Source organism: Oxyura jamaicensis, chromosome 3, assembly GCF_011077185.1.
Source record: "Oxyura jamaicensis isolate SHBP4307 breed ruddy duck chromosome 3, BPBGC_Ojam_1.0, whole genome shotgun sequence".
Taxonomy (NCBI): domain Eukaryota; kingdom Metazoa; phylum Chordata; class Aves; order Anseriformes; family Anatidae; genus Oxyura; species Oxyura jamaicensis.
The window spans coordinates 39129375-39139195 of NC_048895.1; the positions used below are offsets into that span (position 1 = coordinate 39129375).

General features: G+C 36.1%; 1 long non-coding RNA gene across 1 annotated transcript in view; it reads right to left on the reverse strand.

Annotated features, from left to right (window-relative positions):
* Positions 1-7286: 7286 nt before the first annotated feature.
* LOC118165277 overlaps positions 7287-9821 on the reverse strand; it is a 22405-nt gene continuing 19870 nt past the window's right edge. Inside the window, exon 3 of the long non-coding RNA XR_004749960.1 lies at positions 7287-7495. This is a non-coding gene — a long non-coding RNA (uncharacterized LOC118165277). The remainder of the gene's footprint in view (positions 7496-9821) is intronic.

A 9821-nucleotide genomic window follows, 5' to 3' on the forward strand; every position in this document is an offset into this window, starting at 1 on the left:
TCTATCAGCCTCCAGGACCTGACCGCACCTCTCCTGAGTCACATTAGTGCTTTTAAGATGTTTTAGTTGACTACTTTTAGTTCATTTTCCGGCCACAGGTTCAAAGAGGTTTTAAAAAAGTTTCAACTCCCCTGAGTGCCAAAGTCAGAATTGTATTAAGTCTGCAGTGAGACTTAGGTCAAGGTGAGCAATAAGAAAGGAGATGGATCAAATGAAAGGTGAAAGGACCAACAGGGGCAAGGACAGTTTTCTCTTACATGTGCTATTCAAGATTCTGTGGAGGAGATAGAGGGGCTAATGCAGTGTGGCACAACATGAAGTAGACTGCAGCTTCCTGGGTGGAAGGGCAAAGAAATACAGGTCTTGTAGGTTCAACAGTCCCAATTCTCTCAGACTTTCCTCTTTTGTCAGATGCTGTAATCTCGTAATCATCTTTCTGACCTTTGTTGGACTTACTCCAGTATATCCTTGTCTGTCTTGAACTGCAGAGCCCAGAAATTGACCTTGCACTCCAAATGTGTCTCACTAGCACTGAGCAGAAAGGAAGGATCACCTCCCTCATTCTGTTGGTAACACTTTTCCTAAATGCAGTGCTGGATACCACTGGATGCCTCTGCCATAAGGCCACATTGCTGGCTCATATTAACCTTGTTGACCCAAGTCCTTTTCTGCAGAGTTGCTTTCCATCCAGGCAGTGTGTACTGATGCATGAGATTATTCCTGCCCCAATGCAGAACTGTGTTGAATTGCATGAGGTTCCTCTCAGCCCATTTCTCCTACCTGCTGAGATCTCTCTGAATGGCAACATAACCATTTGGTATATAAGCCACTCCTCCTGTATCATCTGCAAACTTGCTGAGGGTGCACTCTGTCCCATTACCCACATCATTGATGAAGATGCTGGGCCTCCCAGCTTGCTGCTGATCACAGTTCTTTGAGCTCAGCAGTTAAACTGGTTTTCAGTCAACCTCACTGTCTATTTATCTAGGCTATACTTCATCCTTTTTTGTATGAGGATGTTAAGGGACACAGCATCAAAGGCCTTGCTAAAGTCAGGATAAAAAACATGCATTACTCACCCTTCAACCAATAACTTGGTGATCTCATTGCTAGAAAGCCATCAAGCAGGTCAGGTCAAGATTTCCCATTTTTAAATCCACAATTTCCCATTTTTAAATCCACAATGAACTTCTTATCTTCTGACTTTTGGATAAGATTATTTGCACCATTACTTTCCCAGGGTTTCATGTGAAGCTGACAAGCCTGCAGTTTCCCTGATTCTCCTTTTTTTGCTCTTCCTGAAGACAAGAATGACTTTTACTTTCTTCCAGGCATCAGTAACCTCCCCTGATCACTATGACCTTTCAAAGTAAAACAAGAGTGGCCTCGTGATTTGCTAACTCCTTCAGCACTCATGGGTGCATACAGTCAGATCACAGAGATCTGTGCACATCCATTTTGTTTAAGTGCTACCTAACTTGATCTTATTCCACCTATAGTAAGTTTTCCTTGCATCTTTTACTGCTGATATACTTGTGGAAGACTTTCTTTTTGCCATTCACATGCTTCATCAAATTCAACTGCATATAGTCTTGGCTATTCTTATCACTATCTGCTGACACATGTAATCCTAGGTCCCTTGTCCTTGCTTTTTTTGGTCTGATTTTAGTCAGGAGCTCATTGTTCACCCATGCAGGCATTCTTTACTGATTATCTGCATATGGGGATGATTTTTTTATTATTATTTTTTTTGAGTTTGGGGAAGTCATCCTTGAAAATCAACCCCTCTTGGGGGTTCTCTTGCACTACTCTATTTTTTTTACCATCTCCCTCCCATAAGATTTTTCTGAACATGTCCCTGAAGAGGCCAAACTCTGCTTTCTTGAAGCCCAGTGTTTTGGTCTTGTTTTTCACTCTTTTCCCTCCTCTCAGGATCCTGAATGCACCATTCCATAGTCACTAGATCCAAGACCACTCACAGCCTTCAAATCCTTTGTTTTCAAGTGCGAGGTCAAGTAGACAATCTTCCTTTATCTGATTCTGCATCTCTGTTAGAAAATGGTCCTCAGTGCACTACAGAAAAGTCTTGTTTTGTGTTATTATGTCTTGTTATGTTGCCCTTCCAATAGGTGTGGTTAAAGTTCATCATTTGGCTGCCATATCTTCCACCTGTTCATTACATATGAATTTAGGCCTTTTGTTAAGAGATAGCTGTGTGCCAATTTGTTTTTATGACCAAGTCCTTTTCATTTTGTTGATTTCTTTAAACAGTTTCTCCCACTTAATAAATAATAATAATAATAGTCCTTCCAAACAAAACCCCTTCTGTTAGTTCAGCATATGTTGGAATTAATTTATTTTTTTTTAGGATATAACCAATGAATATATCTGTTGAGTTGCTCAGGTACATATTTAGTCACATTTATTGTCTGTAGAGAGATTTCCTCTTAAGGCATGACAGCTTCAAGAGGTTAAGCACATAGAAAAAGTAACTTTTGAGTGATTGCTTTTATATCCTCTCATAATTCTCTTTGACTGCTTTGAAGTCTGCATGAATATGACTGAAGAGATGGTTTGAAAATACTGTAAATAATGAAATTTAAATGCTACCGATTAATCTCTGCTTCCTCTCAGATAATACAGAAAACTAACCACATACAGATTTAAAATGTTTTCAGTATTAGAATTCAAATATCTGTCAACATTGAGGCAGCAGTGTTTAGAATTTTCAATTATACTTTTTAGCAAGCCACTTAGCATTGCAACTCTATCACATAAATACTTATATTACAGGAAATTGTTATTTTGTTCTCCGTGTAAACCTATCTGGCTCCTAATTAGGGACAACCAAAACAGTTAAAAAAAAAAAATCTAAAACATACTAAAGCTACCTGTTGTTCTCCCAGGCTTCAATGTGTGTTTACTGAGAAGGGATTTCTTGGATTATATTTTTTTAATTTATAATCTACTTCCCAATCAGACCTGTAAAGCCTTCGCTGGGTCTTTGTCAGTGAAGCCTTCACTCAGCCTTAACATAATATTATTTGTTTCTCACAACAAGCAGCCTTTAATCTCAGCTAGAGATTAAAGAGAGGTTCATTGATTGGATTCATTGCCAGGAAGGTGCTAACTCTTGTAGTCTTATGGCACTTGGAGAATTCAGATGAGAGAAAACCAAAATCAGCATATTAGGTAACAATTCTCTGGCTCCTCTGTTCCATCAAGAAAATATATGAGCTGTCCCTTCTTGTTGTCTTATCTCAGATTTTTTATGGATTTAAAACCTAAATCACACTGACTTTATGCAAGTTACAGAACAAAAAAACAGTGAATGGAACGGAAGAATACAGTCTTGACTGGATTTATGTTCCTCTTATATTACTTCTAGGCTTTGCCTTTTCCCTAGCTTTTACAAGATTCAAAACTAGAACAAAGTAAAATGAGCACTTGCATTTATAAGACACTCGGTCCGGTCCTTTTCAAGTAGCACATTTGGACTTAAATGTCAAGACTGGTCATTTACACATATTCAATAGAAACCACACATCACTTTATGTATTAGATTTATATGTACAGTTTAGTACTTTCCATTTGCATCAGGAATGCTGTTTTTTGTAGCCTGCTTAAAGAAGTGAAAATGTGAGTTCAGCCAAAGTGCATTATTTTACATAGTACTTATATGCTTTGAAGTCTAAGTAAACCTGGGGCATAAGGGCTACCTGAACATTGATCCTTGGATTTCTGATGTAAAAACCTAGTGTCACATCAGACGAATATTAAACAGAGCATATTTTTTTTGGACTCCAGTTGCCATCCCAGTCAAATGCAGGTATCTAATAAATCCTGAATGTCTGTATCTGGATGCTTGAATCTTAAGCCAAATATCTTGGCTCATAGAGAACATCTCAAGTAACTCTAAATTTTATGTTCAGACAACTCAACTTCATCCCTTGGTTCAACCCACTACAGCTGGATCTTTTATTTTTATTATTTTTTTTTAATAATTCAGAATTATATATATATATATATATATACATATAAAATAAAAAAAGAATAGCTTAAGGTTTTTTACTTCTTAACTGATACTGTGCAGATATTCAAAGGAAGAATAAAAATATCTTTTCTTGTTTGCTGTCTTCTATTTAGAGCCCAGTTTCTGGGAATAGATCCACACTACTTTATTAGAAGTCATATCCACCCCTTCCAGATTTCAGCTGGATTTTCTCCAGATCACATATAAGAACAAACTATGTGAGAGAGAACATGTCAGTTTTTCAAATGATCTTTGGGTGCAAAAAACCCCACAGCTTACAGTTCTGCACAAATACTGCAAGAAAACAAAAAATGTGTTTTTTTTTGTGTGTTTTTTGTTTGTTTGTTTGTTTGTTTGTTTTTTTACACTGCCATGGCAGCTACTTTAACCAGTACATTTATTTTAGTGTATCACAGATAAATCTTATTGCCTCCTGAGTTCATACAGCAGTTTTATTTGTTTTATTTCCCTGAAGAAAATAAAAGCAGCAGCTGTCTCTTTGCATATAAGACATAAGACATTAGGGATTTTAAAAAAAATAAATAAATAAAGATAGGTGCCTCAATTTATGATCCTTTTCCTTCTCAGGACAGAGGTACCACTACAGAAGAAGAGAGAGGTCTACAGATCAGCAAGTTAGGCTTGTTGGTCCCCATCATCATTCCAGATACACTTGATTTCATAAATTGCACTCTCAGACCTTCATTTTCAAGCACATTCAATGAGCTCATAGCTGAAGACTAGAGTGGGAAGATTAGAAAGGAGGTAGACTAGCTCAAAATCCACAGTTAAAATTAAAAAAATGATTGTCTCACTTCAAGCCTTTCCCTCATTCCTGTTTATTACACATCTTCATTACTGAAATTAATTTTAAACCTTCATTGCTACAGTGAATTCAGGAAAGTCTCCTCAATTGACAGCAGAGTCAGGACAAAAACTACCAAAGCATATGTAGCACATGTATTTTGATGTGTTTATTTGACACCTAAGAGTTTGTATTTGATTCAGAATTTGGGTTTTCTGTTTTTCCTTGGCATGACAGAAACTGTGAGTCTACCTATCTATAAATAGGTCACTGGCATACAGACAATGCATGCAGCCCAGCACTTAGTGTTGGAAAGTACAGAACATTTTCTGTCAAGCTATGAAGCCTTCAACTTATATTGACTGCAAGGGTTAACGATGATCAGCATCTCAAAATATTATTCTCCAGCTGAAAGAATCACACTTTCCCCCCCCCCCCCCCCCCCCCCCCAAAACTATGGGGGGAACTACTTTCCACCCAGTTTTGCCAGTAGGAATACTTAAATTTTGTTCCTCAAAGTTAATCATATTCTTAGTTACAGACAGGGAGGTGGAGAAGTTATTGAGTTATTGGAATAAAATATTCTGTTTGAAAATAATTGTCATTTGTAGACTTTAATTTAAATGAAGCTTGAGCAAAATCAGAATAAAAAATAAGTCTATAAGCTTCTATGTGGCATACACTTGCAGAACCAGACATTCTACTATAATCAGAAATAATTGCAAATATGTCCCCAGGTTATGGAAAAAAAAATAAGGTACTTCTGCCGGAAGATAAAATAAATTTAAGCTAGACACAGACACAAAGTTAGAACAGTCATTGTTTTGTTATTCCTTTCAATAAGCAAAACGCATCCTTCCTTAAAAGTAATAGTAGAAATAACAATAGTATTTCGGACATTGAGAGCATAATGCAATTCCCAAAGCATAAGATCTATCTGGAAATAAAAAGCATCATTTGATTTCAGCACAGGCCTGACAGATAGGACAGAGACTTTGGAAGAGGCACGTGCCCTGTCAGAGCAGAGTCTGGAGGACAAGCAGGCTTAAAAACTACAGTGGCATAAGACAATGTGTATAAGAAACTGAGTCCTACCATCCCACTTAGTGTAGTCAATTCTGTAGGAACAGGAACTTAAAATATATTATCTTCCCTGTGGTTTGCAATAAATAATAAATGATATTGAAAGCCCATTATAAATGAATCAGTGACTTTCCATTGACCTGAAGAGACAGTAAGTAAGTCTCATAAAATGTTACACCGGGCAATATTTGCTGTATTCTGACATTGTGTCTTTGATTTGTTGGCAGAATATAACCATTTGTCTGTGTTTCAAGGAGTAATTTCTTCAGCTGAGTAAAAACTGAACAGATTTTTTTTTTTTTTTTTTTTTAAACTGTAAAAGAAAGTAGTGTCCTCCAGTGAGGATGCAGGATGCTTTCATTGTCTTGAGAAATGAAAGGAAGTAGGACAATTTTTCTCAGAAGGGATGGCACAGTAACAAGAGATAGATTATTCCACTACTACTTTTATTTCCTGAAGGTTTAAATTATCTATCCTCCTGATATATTATTTGGATTGTCAGGGTAAAAGATATCCACGGATGTGGTGTCATGATCATGACCAATTTTCTGAAACCTTTACCTTAAATGATGAGTTGCAAGGATGAACATAAAAGACAGTGAGGGCATTCAAAAAATCTCTTTTTATCTAGAAGTTCAAAGAATACGCAGTCTTAATATTTATATTTGTCTTTTTGGACAAGAGGTTTGAAGACATGAGAATAGAAGACTAAAAAACATGGTTACCAGATCAGGTGATCAATTTTCAGTCACTCACATTAAAGAACAAAGCAAAGTGAACATATTTAGGTAAGCATTTTCACACCTGTATAAGAATCTTTGACTGAATAAAGATCAGAAAGAAGAGCTATTGTGTCATCATTTAGTATTAACAGCTATAATAATAATGCTCTTCTTTGACTGACCTCCTTAAAAACCTTGTTTTTGTTTAATAAAGGAAAAATCATTATATATTCCACATAGAAACTAATATAAATTGTGATTTAAAAATAACCAGAAACATTAAAAGCTTTTTTCATAATAAATAAATAATTTTAAAAACAAAGTTTGTAAAATATATATAATTTTTTCACAAGTTTTACTCTGGTGCAGTTGTCTGCAAATATTATTTTTCTTACAAGTTGAAAATGTTTCTATTAAGAAAGGAACCTCATTTAATATCTCTTATTTTACTAAGAATAGACTACTTCAAATCATTTCTTGATCTAATTTAAAGTCATTGATTTGACGAGTTTCATTTTGCAATGTTTTATAAACTCTGCTAGAAGAACTAGCTGGAATTCTCTCTTCTAGAAGAACTGCAAACAATTTCATGCACATACCATGTTTAATACAATGCCTATAAGAAAGGCCAGAGAAAAGAAAACATCACCTGGGTCGTTTAATATTAATGAAAAGAAATCACAAAGCAACCTGGAAAACCATAACACCTTATTCAATGTTAGACATCTGTGCCCTTAGGAACACAGGAATATTTTATTGGCTGAAAATAAACATCAAAAGTGACCCAATCATTACAGACAACAGGAGATATTTGAGAAAAAATAGACCGATGGTATTCTGAAGAAATTTTCTCTGAAAATAATAATAATAATAATAATAATTCAAATCTTATTTCATGTTAACCCAGTACACAGTTTCGAATTATTTACAGCCTGAAGACTGAGGAATCTCTTTTCTGAATGTGTAAACTTATTTTGTTCTCATTACTAAAACTATGCAATGTAATTATGGGTAATCCATATGAATGTCCATTTCATATTTTACCTTTTTGAAACTTATTAGGTATGTGGGGTAAATTATATTTGTAGGGAAAAGCAATTGAACAGATTAGTTATGCAGATCTAAAAAACGCATCTTTCAATATTGTCAGTACTGTCATCATGAAAGTTTATAACTACCAGATGAAAGCCTTTTTTTTTTTTTTTTTTTTCACTCCTTTTCATCATTATAACCAGTTATCTGTGGATCTCCTCTACTCTTTCCATCCTTAAACATTTTTTTTTTTTACTAGAATGAAATTAAATATTTATTTAGAATAACATGTTCTTTTATCTCCTGTGAAGAAAATTATTTTGTTATTTTTCTAAAAAAAAAAAAGGGGGGGGTGGGGGATGACGACAATATACAACTGACAAGCGCTACTGACCAAGTGGCTGAGAGACATCAAGCAGAAGCATCACTGCAAACAGAGATAGACCTTTGATTTTCTGATTTCCTGTGATGCATAAGCTATTATTTCTTCACTGTGTTCTCAGGAAAAACAGAAACTCTAGTGAGAAGGAATTCCCCTTTCCTCCTTAATATGAAGAGAGCTTCATATTAATATTTTACTAAAGCATCAAATTGAAAATTCAATATAGAATAACCCACTGGAAAAAAAAAATATATCTTTTTTTTTTTTTTCTTCTACTTGTATTGTAGTAAAATCCAACTTCTGAGGCAGATACAGTGTAGCAGATGAGAGAGGTAACAGGAAAACTGTGCAGAAGTGACTTGCTTGTTCAGAGTCACAGAACATAACAAGGACTAGTTAGTTAATCACACCTGCTTCCAGGGAAACACCACATCAGCAGAACAGGAATAAATGTTTCTGCAGGAGGTCCACACCTCAAAGAACTATCCCTTTCCTGATTCCAAGCCTTCACCTTATAACAGGATTTTCCATATAAGTGAGGTTTACACTTCACTGCACCAGTTGTTAAATAAAATCTTCCCTTTTGGAATTCACACTTCCTCCAGGTAACAGAGGTAAGGTACACTCAAACAACCACACTTCAGTTTTGAAGCCCTCACTACCACTTTAGCCCTTAGTTTGCCCAACATGACAACCTGAATTACCACAGACTTTCCTATGGTAAACCTCAGGTCATTCCCTCCTAGGCCGTTTTCCCAACCCTGTTCCTTTTGGGAAGCTTCCTATATACCCACAGTCGTCAGTGGAGGAATGAAAAGTTAAGGAAAACACTGTGACTGGCTTCCAGACTTTCTCTGCTAATCTGCTCCTGCTTGGTTGTAAAAGGTGACGCAGGCTATACCTATGCAGAGTTTCAGAGTTATAGATTAAACAAATCTCTTTTTACTTCAGGTAGAAGACTCTGGCTGAGGTGGCATCAGATGGAACAATGGATTCCTAGTGGAAGGTGAATTTGCTTTTGCTTTTTTGTGTGTGTGTGTGCTGTACAACTTGCTAGGAGAGAAAAAGCAAACAGGAAAAATCAGTTTGAAGATCTTCAGTAATCAGGCATTAACAAAACTCGAATTTCAGAGAAGTTGTATGGTTTTCCCTTACCTTGCTACATGCAAGCTTGCAGGGAGTAGTGACAACTGTGCACATCAGCAAAGTAAGCAAGAGTTCATCAGTAACCAGGGAATTCAGTCTTTTTCACGTAAGACCCAGAAAGTCAAAGCAGAAGACTGAGAGCACCCAGGCAGACCTACCAAAATTACTGTCACTGCTTCATGCTAATTGATTGATCTCTGCTGTTATCTTCACTCCAGCTTTGTTTCCACAGTCAGCATGTTCCTTTTCAAAAATCTCCTGCCACAGTTTGACAGCTTTTTAAACAAGAAACATATGTTTTAAAACCTCTTAAACAAAGGCAACAGTTAGCTAAAATAGACAATGTGAAGAGAACTGAAAGTAATGGTCCATGCTTGTCCAAGGCAGTTAAGAAACAATTAAAGAGCTTTGACCCCATGAAATTAAGGCATAATCCTTTCCCATCCTATATACAGTGTTTCATCCACCATGCCACGATTCTAATCATTTGTTAAAATCTAATCATGAGGCCATTCAAACCATATTTGAAGGTAAAAGGAAAAAAAAAGGAAGGAAGGAAGGAAGGAAGGAAGGAAGGAAGGAAGGAAGGAAGGAAGGAAGGAAGGAAGGAAGGAAGGA